This window comes from Equus caballus, chromosome 5 (genome assembly GCF_041296265.1).
Source record: "Equus caballus isolate H_3958 breed thoroughbred chromosome 5, TB-T2T, whole genome shotgun sequence".
Taxonomy (NCBI): domain Eukaryota; kingdom Metazoa; phylum Chordata; class Mammalia; order Perissodactyla; family Equidae; genus Equus; species Equus caballus.
Window position 1 is genome coordinate 34,159,838 of NC_091688.1, and position 18,911 is coordinate 34,178,748.

Sequence of the window (18,911 nt, forward strand, 5' to 3'; positions counted from 1 at the left end):
CGCGTGCGGGGGCCGGCGGCGGGGCTGTGCGCCCGCGGCCACGGCGGGAGGGAGGCGGCCCCAGCCACCGAGGAAGAGGGGAAGCGAGGCGAGCGTCCGAGGAGGAGGAGGGGAGACGCCCAGGGGGCGAGCGGGGGCCGAAAGGTCTGCCGTTGGCAGGGGTGGAGGGAGCGTGGCAGGGTCAGGGCTGGACGTGGCGGGTGGCCTTGTCGGGAGGCCGAGGCCAGGGGGCGAGGGGCGAAGCGAGCGAGCTCCGGCGCGGGCTAAAAGTGTGCGTGGTGGGGGGAGGGGTCGCGGCCGCCCGCGCCGCGCCGGGGAGGCGGAGGTCGGGCGGTCGGCAGGCGGGCAGGCGGAGAGGAAGAAGAAAGGCTTCCCTGACCGGGAATCGAACCCGGGCCGCGGCGGTGAGAGCGCCGAATCCTAACCACTAGACCACCAGGGAGCGTCGGGCTTCGCGCCTCGCCTGCGCCTCCTGGACCCGGGGCCCGCAGCCCGCCCGCTCGCCGCTCCCTCGCCGCCGGGGCCCCCTGCCTTGCGCAGGCCAGCCGCCCGCCGCCCCGGCCCAGGCACGCGCCCTCGCCGGCTTCCTGCTCGCCGCGCCCTCAAAACGCTGCGCGCGCCTCCTGCCCGCACGCACGCGCGCGCACACACACACACGCACAGCCGCACGCCCGCCGCCCGCCGCCCGCCGCCCGCCTGCGGGGCGGGAGGGCCCCGCAGCTCGGCAAAAGGTCGGTCCGCTGCGTTGGCCGGGAATCGAACCCGGGTCAACTGCTTGGAAGGCAGCTATGCTCACCACTATACCACCAACGCCGCACAGCCCGGCCTGCCCCGAGACGCCGGCCCGGGGCTCGCGCCACAGCCGTCCCGCCGCCGCCGCCGCCGCCGCCTGGCGCAGCCCTGCTCCGACGCCCCGCCCGCCCGCAGCGCGGCGCTGCCACCGGCGCCACCAACCGCCGCCCCGCGCCAGCGCCAGCGCCGCGCCCGACGCGGCAGCCCTCGTCCGCCGGGACGGACCGCCTCTGGGGGGCGCCCTCGCTGCCACTCCACCAAGCGACCGCCATTCCGACGCCGACCGCCCCGCCAAAGCCCCGGCCGGGCGCCCGCCCTCCACCGGCCGGCTCGCCCCAGCCCTTCTCCACCGGCTGCTCGGCGAGGCAGCTGCGCGCACCGAGAGGGGACCCACCCGCCGCCCGTCCCGGCAGCTGTGCAGCTGTGCAGCTGTGCAGCTGTGCAGCTGTGCAGCGCGCGTCGCGCGTCGCGTCGCAGGGAGCCCCGTGCGCCAGCCGCTGGGGGCGGGCCGCTCGTCGGGCGCTGCGGGGAGCAGAGGAAGCCTTGGCTCGGCCGTGCCGAACGACCGCCGCCCGACGGCGAGGGGGCCTCGGGGAGGGGTCCCCGTGGGCAGGCCGGGCACGGGTTGGCGGCCTGCGCCTGGCTGCAGGGCGGGGCAGGGCGAAGAAGCGCCCTCGGGGGCAAGCGGCAGGACGCAGAGCGGCGCCAGCCACCAAAAAGGGACGTCTTGCCTCCCCGTCGGGGAATCGAACCCCGGTCTCCCGCGTGACAGGCGGGGATACTCACCACTATACTAACGAGGACGGCGGCGGCCGCCCTGGCGCACGACCGCTCTCCGGCTGCCTGCCGACGCCGACCCCCGCCCTCGAGGCCCTGCCCGCCACCGGTGCCCGGCACGTGTGCCCCATCCGACCCGACAGCCAAACGACCGCGTCATCCAGCAAAGCGGACCGCGACCCGCACCCGGACCCGCACACGACCCCGACCCCGGCCGCGCGCCCGGCCCTGGCGGCGCCGGCGGCGGCGGCGGCGGCGGCGGCTGGAAATGCCGAGTCTGCGACGCCTCTTGCCTCCCGTGCGGAGATCGCGCCGCGAGGAAGAGGCCCTCTCGAGAGGGCCAGCGAGGCGGCGAGGAGAAGGGGGGCGCGCGCCGGGCCGCGTCCTTGTCCCGGCCGGCGCCCGGGGTGGGCGACGGGGCGGCGGCGGCGGTGGAGCCGGGCGAGTCCGCTGGCCTTGCTCCACGTCGGCCGGCGCGCGCGTCCCGTCCGTGGCGCGCCCACAAAGACGCCCGCCAGGCGCCGCGGGCGGCCAAGGGCCCCGCCGGCCGCGTCGGCTCCCAGCCAGGCGAGCGGCCACGCGCCCAGGCCCGCCGTCAGGATGGCCGAGCGGTCTAAGGCGCTGCGTTCAGGTCGCAGTCTCCCCTGGAGGCGTGGGTTCGAATCCCACTCCTGACACGCCGACCTTTTGGCCCGCCCAACCAACGCCCGCCTCCCGGGCCTCCCGCACACCCGAGCGCCGCCCTTGGCCGCCTTCCTGGCCGGCCCGGGCTGGCGCTCCGGCCTGTGGCCGCCGCGCCAAACTCCAGGCCCCTACACGCACGCCTCTCGACCCCACCAGCTTCTCACGCCCGCCGCTGCGCGGGCCTGGCGCACTCAGCCCAGGAGGCTGCCCCAGCGCCTCGAACCCACTGGCAACCGGCCTTCCCGACACAGCGCGCGCGCCCCCGCCCACTCACTCACACACCCTTCGCACCGGACCCCACACGCGGGGGCTTCAGGACTTCGCGCCACATCGTTCCTCGCCTGCTCTCCCCTTCCCCCTCCGCACACGAGCCCCCCCCCCCATTAGGGGGTTGTGTAGCCCTCCCTCACACTCGCGCTCCCACTCCCACTCCCGCTACCCCACCCCACCCGACCCCACCCCACCCCACCCCACCCCACCCCACCCGACCCTGCGTGTGCAAAACCCTCCAAGGGTCACCCTCCGACTTCTGCCTGGCGCACAGCGCCTCGCTCTTGGAGCGCCACGCCTGCGCAACGGGCGGCACACCGTCCAACACGCTGGCCTTTCCCACAGCCCCCGGCCGCCCGGCCCGTCCATCCTCTCCACACCCTGCTCAGGTCGCCGTCCCCATCTCGCTGGCCTGTGGTGCCCACCACGACTTTTCACCTCGGGGCCTCGCCCGGGCCACACATGCCTGCCTCCCGGGCCCCACGCAGCCCGGCCTTCTGCTCGCCAGCCCAGCACAGCGCCCTCCCTGCACGGGGCCTGCCTGGCACGCGGGCCCAACCCGGCAAGCTGGCTCCGGGGAGCAGCGAGCCGAAGCCCTGGATCCCCGTCGCCCACACGCAACGTCGGGCCCACGGCCGGGGCCAAGCCCCGTCTGCACGCGCCAAGGCGCCTCGGGGACCCAAACCCACGACCACACGACGGCGCGCCTCCTCCGCGGGCGGCCCGCCAGCCGGCAGCCACTCTGCCAAAGCGCGCCCGCCATCCAAGAACGCGCTCCTGCCTCGCCACCAAGGCACCCCGGAGCCGGACCCTTGCGGGCGAGCCGTCGGCCAGAGCGCAGGCGCCAGGCTCAGGCCCCTCGGGTCTCTTGGCATGAGCGCCGCTCAGCGGCGGGCGGCCGAGGCGGCGCTCCCCAGCCTGCGGCTCCCACGGCCGCCCCCACGCCACGGCCCTCCCACCCAGCCCTGCCCTGCACGGCCCTGCCCTGCCCTGCCCTGCCCTGCCCTCGCCCGGCAGGCCGCGCCGTTGGCGCCCGCGCACGGCCACGCGCCCAGCGCACCCGAGGGGAAGCCCGCCGCCCAGGGGACTTGGGCACGGGCCCGTGGGTCGTCGAAGGGAACGTCGCCCGCCACACATCGCCGCCCCTCGTTGTCATCCGAGCGCGGGCCAGGCTGGGCGCGGCTCCTGGCTTCCTCTGGCGACGCCGGCAGGGTCGCGGCGGCCCTGGGCCGGACACAAGGCGCGGCATGGGCCGAGGCCGCCCCGCTCTGTCGCGGCTCCTCCGCGCCTCGGCGCACAGGTGCCACCGCGCCTCCGTGTCTCCCTGCACCGCACCCCCTCCGACCGCGCCTGCCCCCCCCCCGCCCGCCCCCGAGCGCCCTCCAGGGCCCCGCAGGGCCGTGACCAGTGTCGGGCGGCTGGTGGCGAGCGCCGCTGGGGCGGCGCCTGGTGGCGCCGGCCACCGGTGCATGGGTGGTTCAGTGGTAGAATTCTCGCCTGCCACGCGGGAGGCCCGGGTTCGATTCCCGGCCCATGCAGCACCCCGTCCCCTTTTGGTCCCGCGGCCCCGACGTCCAGCTTAGGCTGCCTCTCTCCTGCGCTCGAGGCCGCCGCCACACACCAACACCTTCCGCCCGCCCCGGGCCCTCGCTCTCGCCCTGGAGACAAAAGTCCCCCCCCACCCCCGCCAAACACGCACCCCGGGAACCAAACGCCCGCCCCCCCAACCCCCCGTGCCCTGACACATTCACGGCCCAGCCACTCTCGTGCCCGCGCACCTTCCTTCCTTGTCCCTCTTCTCTTCCTTCCCGTGACCCCGCTCGAGTCACGCGTTTCCCTTCGAGGGACACTCTCCCGCAGCACACGCGGGCCCATGCACGCCCCACCTCCTCACGCTCCGCCACCTTTCCCCGCTCTCCGGCTCGCCCTGACCCCGGCCGGCAAGTTACGCGGCGTTGGCACTGCCGGCAGGAAGGAACGTGCCGCTCCTACGGGTGACCCACCGCCTTCTCCCGGAGGGTCCCAGTGTCCTGGTGGCGCGCCCTCGAGTCTTTCCAAAGAGTTCCGCGAGATCGTCACCATGCACGCCCGCCGTGTGTTCACCTGATCCCGCTCGGCCGCCATCGGTAGCCAACGCTCGCCGGCCCCTCCACCACCGAAACCACCTGCGCCGCCACCGCGACCCAGTCCACCCACCCCGCCCCTCCCCCCCCACACCCCGGCGCCAGCACCAAGTCCACCACGGGTCAGCACCGGCACCACGACGAATCCTCGCCGCCACCCCCGCCCCCAGGACGCCCCGAGGACACTGCCAAGTCCGCCGCCACCCCAGCCTGCAAGCCCCAAGCCGCACCCCCAGCCCCAGCCCCTCCACCTCCACCCTCACCACCCCCCTACTGCCCCAACACCCCGACGCCTGTCAGGCCCCTCCTCCCCGCGCCCCCACTTTCCAAATCCTTCCCGGCCGGGGATCCTCCGTTCCGTTGGTCCCTTTGGCCTCTTCTCAACTCAACCCCCAACGCACACCCGAGACGCGACTCTCCGTCCCCAGGACAGGTCGTTTCTGTCTCTGGGGCAGTGGCATTCCCCGCCCTTGCCCGCTCCCCACCCCTCCTCTCACCCTACTCCTTAGCCTCACCACCTCGCAGCGCAGCACAGCACAGCCAGTCTCGCCCGCCGGCGTCCTCTCCCACCGCAGGGGCTTCCGTCTTCCTCGCACCGGAGCCCACTGCCCCTGCTTGCCACCCGCCGCTCCTTACCGCCTCCAGGCACCCCCGCCCCACCATCCGCCAACAACCCCGCGGACCCTATGGTCCTCTCTCGCACGACCCGCCCCGAGGACTCGCTTCCCCCGGCCCTGTCCCCCCCCGCCCCCCCGCCTCAGGCCCCTCGTCCCCACCCCAACCCTAGATCTCACCCGCCGCCACCCGTGCCGGCCAAGGGGCCTGGCCGCCCGGAGCCCCTGCCTGAGCGGCCCGTTCCCGCAAGCCCCGCACCTCCTCCGGGCCCGCGGCGCTCCGCTCGCACACCCGGGACTCCTCCTCACGCCACCCACCGCGCGGCTCACCGCCGTGCCCTCTTCCTGGGGTCACTTGGCCCTGTGCCCTGACCCGCGTGGGGGGCCACCCACCGGGACCGACGCCTCCATCCCGCACCGTCTCCCGCCCCCGCACGCGCACGCCCAGCACCCCGGCCGGGCCCGTGGGGGAACTTCCCGCGCTCACGGGGCGCACCCCTATGCCCACGGGGGCGCCTTGGCGCAGGGGAGAACGGCTCCGTCAAAGTCCAGCGTGGGGCCCGCGGCAGCTTCCTGCCGCTCATCGGCTCGGCCCTCCCCTCTGCCTCGGCCGGAACCGGTCCCTGGACAGATACTCAGCTCCGCTGGCTGACGGCGGCGCGCCCGTCGTGGCGGCAAGGGGCCGGAGAGCTGCCATCTCCTTTGGGGAGCACCCGCAGGAGAAGATGGATGCGGGGCTGGAGAGAGGGATGGCGTGGGTGGACGCCGAGGCGGGAAGGGGAACGCCGTCCAAAGTCCCATCTCGGTGTGGGGAGGGGCGCGGGGGAGGCAAGAGTTCCGGGGAACGCCCTGGCCACTTGGCCATAGGACGCGGAGCGTCGCTGAGGCCACTGGAAGAAAACGCTGGCCAAGCGTCGCCCCACCCCACCCCCGCCACCCCTCCGCCCCCAGCCCCTCCCCACCTGCTTGCCCGTGGCGTTTTCCGGAACGGCCTCCTGTAGCTCCCTGCTCTGTGTCCTCCGCGGCGGGCTGGTCTCGCTAGCCCGACGGACGGACGGCTCGAGGGTCACTGGCCCATCTCCGCCTCTCGGGCGCCGCGGCCGGGCCCTCGGCTCCCGCGCCCGCGCGAGACCCAGACGCCCCTGGCGCCCAATCGCCGGGCCCCCGGGACACGCAGCGGGGCCAGGACCCGGCAGGCGGCGGCGGGAAAGCTGCCGGCGCCTTGGCTGGCGCGAGGGGCGAAGCCAGGGACCACAGGTCTCGGCAGGTGGCCCGACCGGTCCAGGGAGACCCCTGCCCCATCCCGCCCGCACCCCCAGCCCCGGCCCCAGCCCCAGCCCCCGCCCCCACCGGCGGCCCCAGCTCGGGAGGGACCAAGGGGCGGCTTGGGGGCCGCGACACTGTCGCGGCCGAAGCCAGGCTGCGGGAGAGTCGAAGCGCGTGCGGGGGCCGGCGGCGGGGCTGTGCGCCCGCGGCCACGGCGGGAGGGAGGCGGCCCCAGCCACCGAGGAAGAGGGGAAGCGAGGCGAGCGTCCGAGGAGGAGGAGGGGAGACGCCCAGGGGGCGAGCGGGGGCCGAAAGGTCTGCCGTTGGCAGGGGTGGAGGGAGCGTGGCAGGGTCAGGGCTGGACGTGGCGGGTGGCCTTGTCGGGAGGCCGAGGCCAGGGGGCGAGGGGCGAAGCGAGCGAGCTCCGGCGCGGGCTAAAAGTGTGCGTGGTGGGGGGAGGGGTCGCGGCCGCCCGCGCCGCGCCGGGGAGGCGGAGGTCGGGCGGTCGGCAGGCGGGCAGGCGGAGAGGAAGAAGAAAGGCTTCCCTGACCGGGAATCGAACCCGGGCCGCGGCGGTGAGAGCGCCGAATCCTAACCACTAGACCACCAGGGAGCGTCGGGCTTCGCGCCTCGCCTGCGCCTCCTGGACCCGGGGCCCGCAGCCCGCCCGCTCGCCGCTCCCTCGCCGCCGGGGCCCCCTGCCTTGCGCAGGCCAGCCGCCCGCCGCCCCGGCCCAGGCACGCGCCCTCGCCGGCTTCCTGCTCGCCGCGCCCTCAAAACGCTGCGCGCGCCTCCTGCCCGCACGCACGCGCGCGCACACACACACACGCACAGCCGCACGCCCGCCGCCCGCCGCCCGCCGCCCGCCTGCGGGGCGGGAGGGCCCCGCAGCTCGGCAAAAGGTCGGTCCGCTGCGTTGGCCGGGAATCGAACCCGGGTCAACTGCTTGGAAGGCAGCTATGCTCACCACTATACCACCAACGCCGCACAGCCCGGCCTGCCCCGAGACGCCGGCCCGGGGCTCGCGCCACAGCCGTCCCGCCGCCGCCGCCGCCGCCGCCTGGCGCAGCCCTGCTCCGACGCCCCGCCCGCCCGCAGCGCGGCGCTGCCACCGGCGCCACCAACCGCCGCCCCGCGCCAGCGCCAGCGCCGCGCCCGACGCGGCAGCCCTCGTCCGCCGGGACGGACCGCCTCTGGGGGGCGCCCTCGCTGCCACTCCACCAAGCGACCGCCATTCCGACGCCGACCGCCCCGCCAAAGCCCCGGCCGGGCGCCCGCCCTCCACCGGCCGGCTCGCCCCAGCCCTTCTCCACCGGCTGCTCGGCGAGGCAGCTGCGCGCACCGAGAGGGGACCCACCCGCCGCCCGTCCCGGCAGCTGTGCAGCTGTGCAGCTGTGCAGCTGTGCAGCTGTGCAGCGCGCGTCGCGCGTCGCGTCGCAGGGAGCCCCGTGCGCCAGCCGCTGGGGGCGGGCCGCTCGTCGGGCGCTGCGGGGAGCAGAGGAAGCCTTGGCTCGGCCGTGCCGAACGACCGCCGCCCGACGGCGAGGGGGCCTCGGGGAGGGGTCCCCGTGGGCAGGCCGGGCACGGGTTGGCGGCCTGCGCCTGGCTGCAGGGCGGGGCAGGGCGAAGAAGCGCCCTCGGGGGCAAGCGGCAGGACGCAGAGCGGCGCCAGCCACCAAAAAGGGACGTCTTGCCTCCCCGTCGGGGAATCGAACCCCGGTCTCCCGCGTGACAGGCGGGGATACTCACCACTATACTAACGAGGACGGCGGCGGCCGCCCTGGCGCACGACCGCTCTCCGGCTGCCTGCCGACGCCGACCCCCGCCCTCGAGGCCCTGCCCGCCACCGGTGCCCGGCACGTGTGCCCCATCCGACCCGACAGCCAAACGACCGCGTCATCCAGCAAAGCGGACCGCGACCCGCACCCGGACCCGCACACGACCCCGACCCCGGCCGCGCGCCCGGCCCTGGCGGCGCCGGCGGCGGCGGCGGCGGCGGCGGCTGGAAATGCCGAGTCTGCGACGCCTCTTGCCTCCCGTGCGGAGATCGCGCCGCGAGGAAGAGGCCCTCTCGAGAGGGCCAGCGAGGCGGCGAGGAGAAGGGGGGCGCGCGCCGGGCCGCGTCCTTGTCCCGGCCGGCGCCCGGGGTGGGCGACGGGGCGGCGGCGGCGGTGGAGCCGGGCGAGTCCGCTGGCCTTGCTCCACGTCGGCCGGCGCGCGCGTCCCGTCCGTGGCGCGCCCACAAAGACGCCCGCCAGGCGCCGCGGGCGGCCAAGGGCCCCGCCGGCCGCGTCGGCTCCCAGCCAGGCGAGCGGCCACGCGCCCAGGCCCGCCGTCAGGATGGCCGAGCGGTCTAAGGCGCTGCGTTCAGGTCGCAGTCTCCCCTGGAGGCGTGGGTTCGAATCCCACTCCTGACACGCCGACCTTTTGGCCCGCCCAACCAACGCCCGCCTCCCGGGCCTCCCGCACACCCGAGCGCCGCCCTTGGCCGCCTTCCTGGCCGGCCCGGGCTGGCGCTCCGGCCTGTGGCCGCCGCGCCAAACTCCAGGCCCCTACACGCACGCCTCTCGACCCCACCAGCTTCTCACGCCCGCCGCTGCGCGGGCCTGGCGCACTCAGCCCAGGAGGCTGCCCCAGCGCCTCGAACCCACTGGCAACCGGCCTTCCCGACACAGCGCGCGCGCCCCCGCCCACTCACTCACACACCCTTCGCACCGGACCCCACACGCGGGGGCTTCAGGACTTCGCGCCACATCGTTCCTCGCCTGCTCTCCCCTTCCCCCTCCGCACACGAGCCCCCCCCCCCATTAGGGGGTTGTGTAGCCCTCCCTCACACTCGCGCTCCCACTCCCACTCCCGCTACCCCACCCCACCCGACCCCACCCCACCCCACCCCACCCCACCCCACCCGACCCTGCGTGTGCAAAACCCTCCAAGGGTCACCCTCCGACTTCTGCCTGGCGCACAGCGCCTCGCTCTTGGAGCGCCACGCCTGCGCAACGGGCGGCACACCGTCCAACACGCTGGCCTTTCCCACAGCCCCCGGCCGCCCGGCCCGTCCATCCTCTCCACACCCTGCTCAGGTCGCCGTCCCCATCTCGCTGGCCTGTGGTGCCCACCACGACTTTTCACCTCGGGGCCTCGCCCGGGCCACACATGCCTGCCTCCCGGGCCCCACGCAGCCCGGCCTTCTGCTCGCCAGCCCAGCACAGCGCCCTCCCTGCACGGGGCCTGCCTGGCACGCGGGCCCAACCCGGCAAGCTGGCTCCGGGGAGCAGCGAGCCGAAGCCCTGGATCCCCGTCGCCCACACGCAACGTCGGGCCCACGGCCGGGGCCAAGCCCCGTCTGCACGCGCCAAGGCGCCTCGGGGACCCAAACCCACGACCACACGACGGCGCGCCTCCTCCGCGGGCGGCCCGCCAGCCGGCAGCCACTCTGCCAAAGCGCGCCCGCCATCCAAGAACGCGCTCCTGCCTCGCCACCAAGGCACCCCGGAGCCGGACCCTTGCGGGCGAGCCGTCGGCCAGAGCGCAGGCGCCAGGCTCAGGCCCCTCGGGTCTCTTGGCATGAGCGCCGCTCAGCGGCGGGCGGCCGAGGCGGCGCTCCCCAGCCTGCGGCTCCCACGGCCGCCCCCACGCCACGGCCCTCCCACCCAGCCCTGCCCTGCACGGCCCTGCCCTGCCCTGCCCTGCCCTGCCCTCGCCCGGCAGGCCGCGCCGTTGGCGCCCGCGCACGGCCACGCGCCCAGCGCACCCGAGGGGAAGCCCGCCGCCCAGGGGACTTGGGCACGGGCCCGTGGGTCGTCGAAGGGAACGTCGCCCGCCACACATCGCCGCCCCTCGTTGTCATCCGAGCGCGGGCCAGGCTGGGCGCGGCTCCTGGCTTCCTCTGGCGACGCCGGCAGGGTCGCGGCGGCCCTGGGCCGGACACAAGGCGCGGCATGGGCCGAGGCCGCCCCGCTCTGTCGCGGCTCCTCCGCGCCTCGGCGCACAGGTGCCACCGCGCCTCCGTGTCTCCCTGCACCGCACCCCCTCCGACCGCGCCTGCCCCCCCCCCGCCCGCCCCCGAGCGCCCTCCAGGGCCCCGCAGGGCCGTGACCAGTGTCGGGCGGCTGGTGGCGAGCGCCGCTGGGGCGGCGCCTGGTGGCGCCGGCCACCGGTGCATGGGTGGTTCAGTGGTAGAATTCTCGCCTGCCACGCGGGAGGCCCGGGTTCGATTCCCGGCCCATGCAGCACCCCGTCCCCTTTTGGTCCCGCGGCCCCGACGTCCAGCTTAGGCTGCCTCTCTCCTGCGCTCGAGGCCGCCGCCACACACCAACACCTTCCGCCCGCCCCGGGCCCTCGCTCTCGCCCTGGAGACAAAAGTCCCCCCCCACCCCCGCCAAACACGCACCCCGGGAACCAAACGCCCGCCCCCCCAACCCCCCGTGCCCTGACACATTCACGGCCCAGCCACTCTCGTGCCCGCGCACCTTCCTTCCTTGTCCCTCTTCTCTTCCTTCCCGTGACCCCGCTCGAGTCACGCGTTTCCCTTCGAGGGACACTCTCCCGCAGCACACGCGGGCCCATGCACGCCCCACCTCCTCACGCTCCGCCACCTTTCCCCGCTCTCCGGCTCGCCCTGACCCCGGCCGGCAAGTTACGCGGCGTTGGCACTGCCGGCAGGAAGGAACGTGCCGCTCCTACGGGTGACCCACCGCCTTCTCCCGGAGGGTCCCAGTGTCCTGGTGGCGCGCCCTCGAGTCTTTCCAAAGAGTTCCGCGAGATCGTCACCATGCACGCCCGCCGTGTGTTCACCTGATCCCGCTCGGCCGCCATCGGTAGCCAACGCTCGCCGGCCCCTCCACCACCGAAACCACCTGCGCCGCCACCGCGACCCAGTCCACCCACCCCGCCCCTCCCCCCCCACACCCCGGCGCCAGCACCAAGTCCACCACGGGTCAGCACCGGCACCACGACGAATCCTCGCCGCCACCCCCGCCCCCAGGACGCCCCGAGGACACTGCCAAGTCCGCCGCCACCCCAGCCTGCAAGCCCCAAGCCGCACCCCCAGCCCCAGCCCCTCCACCTCCACCCTCACCACCCCCCTACTGCCCCAACACCCCGACGCCTGTCAGGCCCCTCCTCCCCGCGCCCCCACTTTCCAAATCCTTCCCGGCCGGGGATCCTCCGTTCCGTTGGTCCCTTTGGCCTCTTCTCAACTCAACCCCCAACGCACACCCGAGACGCGACTCTCCGTCCCCAGGACAGGTCGTTTCTGTCTCTGGGGCAGTGGCATTCCCCGCCCTTGCCCGCTCCCCACCCCTCCTCTCACCCTACTCCTTAGCCTCACCACCTCGCAGCGCAGCACAGCACAGCCAGTCTCGCCCGCCGGCGTCCTCTCCCACCGCAGGGGCTTCCGTCTTCCTCGCACCGGAGCCCACTGCCCCTGCTTGCCACCCGCCGCTCCTTACCGCCTCCAGGCACCCCCGCCCCACCATCCGCCAACAACCCCGCGGACCCTATGGTCCTCTCTCGCACGACCCGCCCCGAGGACTCGCTTCCCCCGGCCCTGTCCCCCCCCGCCCCCCCGCCTCAGGCCCCTCGTCCCCACCCCAACCCTAGATCTCACCCGCCGCCACCCGTGCCGGCCAAGGGGCCTGGCCGCCCGGAGCCCCTGCCTGAGCGGCCCGTTCCCGCAAGCCCCGCACCTCCTCCGGGCCCGCGGCGCTCCGCTCGCACACCCGGGACTCCTCCTCACGCCACCCACCGCGCGGCTCACCGCCGTGCCCTCTTCCTGGGGTCACTTGGCCCTGTGCCCTGACCCGCGTGGGGGGCCACCCACCGGGACCGACGCCTCCATCCCGCACCGTCTCCCGCCCCCGCACGCGCACGCCCAGCACCCCGGCCGGGCCCGTGGGGGAACTTCCCGCGCTCACGGGGCGCACCCCTATGCCCACGGGGGCGCCTTGGCGCAGGGGAGAACGGCTCCGTCAAAGTCCAGCGTGGGGCCCGCGGCAGCTTCCTGCCGCTCATCGGCTCGGCCCTCCCCTCTGCCTCGGCCGGAACCGGTCCCTGGACAGATACTCAGCTCCGCTGGCTGACGGCGGCGCGCCCGTCGTGGCGGCAAGGGGCCGGAGAGCTGCCATCTCCTTTGGGGAGCACCCGCAGGAGAAGATGGATGCGGGGCTGGAGAGAGGGATGGCGTGGGTGGACGCCGAGGCGGGAAGGGGAACGCCGTCCAAAGTCCCATCTCGGTGTGGGGAGGGGCGCGGGGGAGGCAAGAGTTCCGGGGAACGCCCTGGCCACTTGGCCATAGGACGCGGAGCGTCGCTGAGGCCACTGGAAGAAAACGCTGGCCAAGCGTCGCCCCACCCCACCCCCGCCACCCCTCCGCCCCCAGCCCCTCCCCACCTGCTTGCCCGTGGCGTTTTCCGGAACGGCCTCCTGTAGCTCCCTGCTCTGTGTCCTCCGCGGCGGGCTGGTCTCGCTAGCCCGACGGACGGACGGCTCGAGGGTCACTGGCCCATCTCCGCCTCTCGGGCGCCGCGGCCGGGCCCTCGGCTCCCGCGCCCGCGCGAGACCCAGACGCCCCTGGCGCCCAATCGCCGGGCCCCCGGGACACGCAGCGGGGCCAGGACCCGGCAGGCGGCGGCGGGAAAGCTGCCGGCGCCTTGGCTGGCGCGAGGGGCGAAGCCAGGGACCACAGGTCTCGGCAGGTGGCCCGACCGGTCCAGGGAGACCCCTGCCCCATCCCGCCCGCACCCCCAGCCCCGGCCCCAGCCCCAGCCCCCGCCCCCACCGGCGGCCCCAGCTCGGGAGGGACCAAGGGGCGGCTTGGGGGCCGCGACACTGTCGCGGCCGAAGCCAGGCTGCGGGAGAGTCGAAGCGCGTGCGGGGGCCGGCGGCGGGGCTGTGCGCCCGCGGCCACGGCGGGAGGGAGGCGGCCCCAGCCACCGAGGAAGAGGGGAAGCGAGGCGAGCGTCCGAGGAGGAGGAGGGGAGACGCCCAGGGGGCGAGCGGGGGCCGAAAGGTCTGCCGTTGGCAGGGGTGGAGGGAGCGTGGCAGGGTCAGGGCTGGACGTGGCGGGTGGCCTTGTCGGGAGGCCGAGGCCAGGGGGCGAGGGGCGAAGCGAGCGAGCTCCGGCGCGGGCTAAAAGTGTGCGTGGTGGGGGGAGGGGTCGCGGCCGCCCGCGCCGCGCCGGGGAGGCGGAGGTCGGGCGGTCGGCAGGCGGGCAGGCGGAGAGGAAGAAGAAAGGCTTCCCTGACCGGGAATCGAACCCGGGCCGCGGCGGTGAGAGCGCCGAATCCTAACCACTAGACCACCAGGGAGCGTCGGGCTTCGCGCCTCGCCTGCGCCTCCTGGACCCGGGGCCCGCAGCCCGCCCGCTCGCCGCTCCCTCGCCGCCGGGGCCCCCTGCCTTGCGCAGGCCAGCCGCCCGCCGCCCCGGCCCAGGCACGCGCCCTCGCCGGCTTCCTGCTCGCCGCGCCCTCAAAACGCTGCGCGCGCCTCCTGCCCGCACGCACGCGCGCGCACACACACACACGCACAGCCGCACGCCCGCCGCCCGCCGCCCGCCGCCCGCCTGCGGGGCGGGAGGGCCCCGCAGCTCGGCAAAAGGTCGGTCCGCTGCGTTGGCCGGGAATCGAACCCGGGTCAACTGCTTGGAAGGCAGCTATGCTCACCACTATACCACCAACGCCGCACAGCCCGGCCTGCCCCGAGACGCCGGCCCGGGGCTCGCGCCACAGCCGTCCCGCCGCCGCCGCCGCCGCCGCCTGGCGCAGCCCTGCTCCGACGCCCCGCCCGCCCGCAGCGCGGCGCTGCCACCGGCGCCACCAACCGCCGCCCCGCGCCAGCGCCAGCGCCGCGCCCGACGCGGCAGCCCTCGTCCGCCGGGACGGACCGCCTCTGGGGGGCGCCCTCGCTGCCACTCCACCAAGCGACCGCCATTCCGACGCCGACCGCCCCGCCAAAGCCCCGGCCGGGCGCCCGCCCTCCACCGGCCGGCTCGCCCCAGCCCTTCTCCACCGGCTGCTCGGCGAGGCAGCTGCGCGCACCGAGAGGGGACCCACCCGCCGCCCGTCCCGGCAGCTGTGCAGCTGTGCAGCTGTGCAGCTGTGCAGCTGTGCAGCGCGCGTCGCGCGTCGCGTCGCAGGGAGCCCCGTGCGCCAGCCGCTGGGGGCGGGCCGCTCGTCGGGCGCTGCGGGGAGCAGAGGAAGCCTTGGCTCGGCCGTGCCGAACGACCGCCGCCCGACGGCGAGGGGGCCTCGGGGAGGGGTCCCCGTGGGCAGGCCGGGCACGGGTTGGCGGCCTGCGCCTGGCTGCAGGGCGGGGCAGGGCGAAGAAGCGCCCTCGGGGGCAAGCGGCAGGACGCAGAGCGGCGCCAGCCACCAAAAAGGGACGTCTTGCCTCCCCGTCGGGGAATCGAACCCCGGTCTCCCGCGTGACAGGCGGGGATACTCACCACTATACTAACGAGGACGGCGGCGGCCGCCCTGGCGCACGACCGCTCTCCGGCTGCCTGCCGACGCCGACCCCCGCCCTCGAGGCCCTGCCCGCCACCGGTGCCCGGCACGTGTGCCCCATCCGACCCGACAGCCAAACGACCGCGTCATCCAGCAAAGCGGACCGCGACCCGCACCCGGACCCGCACACGACCCCGACCCCGGCCGCGCGCCCGGCCCTGGCGGCGCCGGCGGCGGCGGCGGCGGCGGCGGCTGGAAATGCCGAGTCTGCGACGCCTCTTGCCTCCCGTGCGGAGATCGCGCCGCGAGGAAGAGGCCCTCTCGAGAGGGCCAGCGAGGCGGCGAGGAGAAGGGGGGCGCGCGCCGGGCCGCGTCCTTGTCCCGGCCGGCGCCCGGGGTGGGCGACGGGGCGGCGGCGGCGGTGGAGCCGGGCGAGTCCGCTGGCCTTGCTCCACGTCGGCCGGCGCGCGCGTCCCGTCCGTGGCGCGCCCACAAAGACGCCCGCCAGGCGCCGCGGGCGGCCAAGGGCCCCGCCGGCCGCGTCGGCTCCCAGCCAGGCGAGCGGCCACGCGCCCAGGCCCGCCGTCAGGATGGCCGAGCGGTCTAAGGCGCTGCGTTCAGGTCGCAGTCTCCCCTGGAGGCGTGGGTTCGAATCCCACTCCTGACACGCCGACCTTTTGGCCCGCCCAACCAACGCCCGCCTCCCGGGCCTCCCGCACACCCGAGCGCCGCCCTTGGCCGCCTTCCTGGCCGGCCCGGGCTGGCGCTCCGGCCTGTGGCCGCCGCGCCAAACTCCAGGCCCCTACACGCACGCCTCTCGACCCCACCAGCTTCTCACGCCCGCCGCTGCGCGGGCCTGGCGCACTCAGCCCAGGAGGCTGCCCCAGCGCCTCGAACCCACTGGCAACCGGCCTTCCCGACACAGCGCGCGCGCCCCCGCCCACTCACTCACACACCCTTCGCACCGGACCCCACACGCGGGGGCTTCAGGACTTCGCGCCACATCGTTCCTCGCCTGCTCTCCCCTTCCCCCTCCGCACACGAGCCCCCCCCCCATTAGGGGGTTGTGTAGCCCTCCCTCACACTCGCGCTCCCACTCCCACTCCCGCTACCCCACCCCACCCGACCCCACCCCACCCCACCCCACCCCACCCCACCCGACCCTGCGTGTGCAAAACCCTCCAAGGGTCACCCTCCGACTTCTGCCTGGCGCACAGCGCCTCGCTCTTGGAGCGCCACGCCTGCGCAACGGGCGGCACACCGTCCAACACGCTGGCCTTTCCCACAGCCCCCGGCCGCCCGGCCCGTCCATCCTCTCCACACCCTGCTCAGGTCGCCGTCCCCATCTCGCTGGCCTGTGGTGCCCACCACGACTTTTCACCTCGGGGCCTCGCCCGGGCCACACATGCCTGCCTCCCGGGCCCCACGCAGCCCGGCCTTCTGCTCGCCAGCCCAGCACAGCGCCCTCCCTGCACGGGGCCTGCCTGGCACGCGGGCCCAACCCGGCAAGCTGGCTCCGGGGAGCAGCGAGCCGAAGCCCTGGATCCCCGTCGCCCACACGCAACGTCGGGCCCACGGCCGGGGCCAAGCCCCGTCTGCACGCGCCAAGGCGCCTCGGGGACCCAAACCCACGACCACACGACGGCGCGCCTCCTCCGCGGGCGGCCCGCCAGCCGGCAGCCACTCTGCCAAAGCGCGCCCGCCATCCAAGAACGCGCTCCTGCCTCGCCACCAAGGCACCCCGGAGCCGGACCCTTGCGGGCGAGCCGTCGGCCAGAGCGCAGGCGCCAGGCTCAGGCCCCTCGGGTCTCTTGGCATGAGCGCCGCTCAGCGGCGGGCGGCCGAGGCGGCGCTCCCCAGCCTGCGGCTCCCACGGCCGCCCCCACGCCACGGCCCTCCCACCCAGCCCTGCCCTGCACGGCCCTGCCCTGCCCTGCCCTGCCCTGCCCTCGCCCGGCAGGCCGCGCCGTTGGCGCCCGCGCACGGCCACGCGCCCAGCGCACCCGAGGGGAAGCCCGCCGCCCAGGGGACTTGGGCACGGGCCCGTGGGTCGTCGAAGGGAACGTCGCCCGCCACACATCGCCGCCCCTCGTTGTCATCCGAGCGCGGGCCAGGCTGGGCGCGGCTCCTGGCTTCCTCTGGCGACGCCGGCAGGGTCGCGGCGGCCCTGGGCCGGACACAAGGCGCGGCATGGGCCGAGGCCGCCCCGCTCTGTCGCGGCTCCTCCGCGCCTCGGCGCACAGGTGCCACCGCGCCTCCGTGTCTCCCTGCACCGCACCCCCTCCGACCGCGCCTGCCCCCCCCCCGCCCGCCCCCGAGCGCCCTCCAGGGCCCCGCAGGGCCGTGACCAGTGTCGGGCGGCTGGTGGCGAGCGCCGCTGGGGCGGCGCCTGGTGGCGCCGGCCACCGGTGCATGGGTGGTTCAGTGGTAGAATTCTCGCCTGCCACGCGGGAGGCCCGGGTTCGATTCCCGGCCCATGCAGCACCCCGTCCCCTTTTGGTCCCGCGGCCCCGACGTCCAGCTTAGGCTGCCTCTCTCCTGCGCTCGAGGCCGCCGCCACACACCAACACCTTCCGCCCGCCCCGGGCCCTCGCTCTCGCCCTGGAGACAAAAGTCCCCCCCCACCCCCGCCAAACACGCACCCCGGGAACCAAACGCCCGCCCCCCCAACCCCCCGTGCCCTGACACATTCACGGCCCAGCCACTCTCGTGCCCGCGCACCTTCCTTCCTTGTCCCTCTTCTCTTCCTTCCCGTGACCCCGCTCGAGTCACGCGTTTCCCTTCGAGGGACACTCTCCCGCAGCACACGCGGGCCCATGCACGCCCCACCTCCTCACGCTCCGCCACCTTTCCCCGCTCTCCGGCTCGCCCTGACCCCGGCCGGCAAGTTACGCGGCGTTGGCACTGCCGGCAGGAAGGAACGTGCCGCTCCTACGGGTGACCCACCGCCTTCTCCCGGAGGGTCCCAGTGTCCTGGTGGCGCGCCCTCGAGTCTTTCCAAAGAGTTCCGCGAGATCGTCACCATGCACGCCCGCCGTGTGTTCACCTGATCCCGCTCGGCCGCCATCGGTAGCCAACGCTCGCCGGCCCCTCCACCACCGAAACCACCTGCGCCGCCACCGCGACCCAGTCCACCCACCCCGCCCCTCCCCCCCCACACCCCGGCGCCAGCACCAAGTCCACCACGGGTCAGCACCGGCACCACGACGAATCCTCGCCGCCACCCCCGCCCCCAGGACGCCCCGAGGACACTGCCAAGTCCGCCGCCACCCCAGCCTGCAAGCCCCAAGCCGCACCCCCAGCCCCAGCCCCTCCACCTCCACCCTCACCACCCCCCTACTGCCCCAACACCCCGACGCCTGTCAGGCCCCTCCTCCCCGCGCCCCCACTTTCCAAATCCTTCCCGGCCGGGGATCCTCCGTTCCGTTGGTCCCTTTGGCCTCTTCTCAACTCAACCCCCAACGCACACCCGAGACGCGACTCTCCGTCCCCAGGACAGGTCGTTTCTGTCTCTGGGGCAGTGGCATTCCCCGCCCTTGCCCGCTCCCCACCCCTCCTCTCACCCTACTCCTTAGCCTCACCACCTCGCAGCGCAGCACAGCACAGCCAGTCTCGCCCGCCGGCGTCCTCTCCCACCGCAGGGGCTTCCGTCTTCCTCGCACCGGAGCCCACTGCCCCTGCTTGCCACCCGCCGCTCCTTACCGCCTCCAGGCACCCCCGCCCCACCATCCGCCAACAACCCCGCGGACCCTATGGTCCTCTCTCGCACGACCCGCCCCGAGGACTCGCTTCCCCCGGCCCTGTCCCCCCCCGCCCCCCCGCCTCAGGCCCCTCGTCCCCACCCCAACCCTAGATCTCACCCGCCGCCACCCGTGCCGGCCAAGGGGCCTGGCCGCCCGGAGCCCCTGCCTGAGCGGCCCGTTCCCGCAAGCCCCGCA

General features: G+C 75.5%; 15 non-coding genes across 15 annotated transcripts; 6 read left to right on the plus strand and 9 right to left on the minus strand.

The window, feature by feature from the left end:
* Positions 1–370: 370 nt before the first annotated feature.
* Positions 371–442, minus strand: TRNAE-CUC (transfer RNA glutamic acid (anticodon CUC)). Its single transcript has one exon. It is a non-coding gene; the product is annotated as a tRNA-Glu (tRNA).
* A 299-nt stretch (positions 443–741) lies between these two features.
* On the minus strand, positions 742–813 carry TRNAG-UCC (transfer RNA glycine (anticodon UCC)). Its single transcript has one exon. It is a non-coding gene; the product is annotated as a tRNA-Gly (tRNA).
* A 710-nt stretch (positions 814–1,523) lies between these two features.
* TRNAD-GUC (transfer RNA aspartic acid (anticodon GUC)) lies at positions 1,524–1,595 on the minus strand. Its single transcript has one exon. It is a non-coding gene; the product is annotated as a tRNA-Asp (tRNA).
* A 568-nt stretch (positions 1,596–2,163) lies between these two features.
* TRNAL-CAG (transfer RNA leucine (anticodon CAG)) lies at positions 2,164–2,246 on the plus strand. Its single transcript has one exon. It is a non-coding gene; the product is annotated as a tRNA-Leu (tRNA).
* Positions 2,247–3,990: 1,744 nt separating this feature from the next.
* TRNAG-GCC (transfer RNA glycine (anticodon GCC)) lies at positions 3,991–4,061 on the plus strand. The gene has a single exon. It is a non-coding gene; the product is annotated as a tRNA-Gly (tRNA).
* Positions 4,062–7,067: 3,006 nt separating this feature from the next.
* Positions 7,068–7,139, minus strand: TRNAE-CUC (transfer RNA glutamic acid (anticodon CUC)). Its single transcript has one exon. It is a non-coding gene; the product is annotated as a tRNA-Glu (tRNA).
* Positions 7,140–7,438: 299 nt separating this feature from the next.
* On the minus strand, positions 7,439–7,510 carry TRNAG-UCC (transfer RNA glycine (anticodon UCC)). The gene has a single exon. It is a non-coding gene; the product is annotated as a tRNA-Gly (tRNA).
* Positions 7,511–8,220: 710 nt separating this feature from the next.
* Positions 8,221–8,292, minus strand: TRNAD-GUC (transfer RNA aspartic acid (anticodon GUC)). The gene has a single exon. It is a non-coding gene; the product is annotated as a tRNA-Asp (tRNA).
* A 568-nt stretch (positions 8,293–8,860) lies between these two features.
* Positions 8,861–8,943, plus strand: TRNAL-CAG (transfer RNA leucine (anticodon CAG)). The gene has a single exon. It is a non-coding gene; the product is annotated as a tRNA-Leu (tRNA).
* A 1,744-nt stretch (positions 8,944–10,687) lies between these two features.
* TRNAG-GCC (transfer RNA glycine (anticodon GCC)) lies at positions 10,688–10,758 on the plus strand. The gene has a single exon. It is a non-coding gene; the product is annotated as a tRNA-Gly (tRNA).
* Positions 10,759–13,764: 3,006 nt separating this feature from the next.
* On the minus strand, positions 13,765–13,836 carry TRNAE-CUC (transfer RNA glutamic acid (anticodon CUC)). Its single transcript has one exon. It is a non-coding gene; the product is annotated as a tRNA-Glu (tRNA).
* Positions 13,837–14,135: 299 nt separating this feature from the next.
* TRNAG-UCC (transfer RNA glycine (anticodon UCC)) lies at positions 14,136–14,207 on the minus strand. The gene has a single exon. It is a non-coding gene; the product is annotated as a tRNA-Gly (tRNA).
* Positions 14,208–14,917: 710 nt separating this feature from the next.
* TRNAD-GUC (transfer RNA aspartic acid (anticodon GUC)) lies at positions 14,918–14,989 on the minus strand. The gene has a single exon. It is a non-coding gene; the product is annotated as a tRNA-Asp (tRNA).
* A 568-nt stretch (positions 14,990–15,557) lies between these two features.
* On the plus strand, positions 15,558–15,640 carry TRNAL-CAG (transfer RNA leucine (anticodon CAG)). Its single transcript has one exon. It is a non-coding gene; the product is annotated as a tRNA-Leu (tRNA).
* Positions 15,641–17,383: 1,743 nt separating this feature from the next.
* TRNAG-GCC (transfer RNA glycine (anticodon GCC)) lies at positions 17,384–17,454 on the plus strand. The gene has a single exon. It is a non-coding gene; the product is annotated as a tRNA-Gly (tRNA).
* Positions 17,455–18,911: the final 1,457 nt, after the last annotated feature.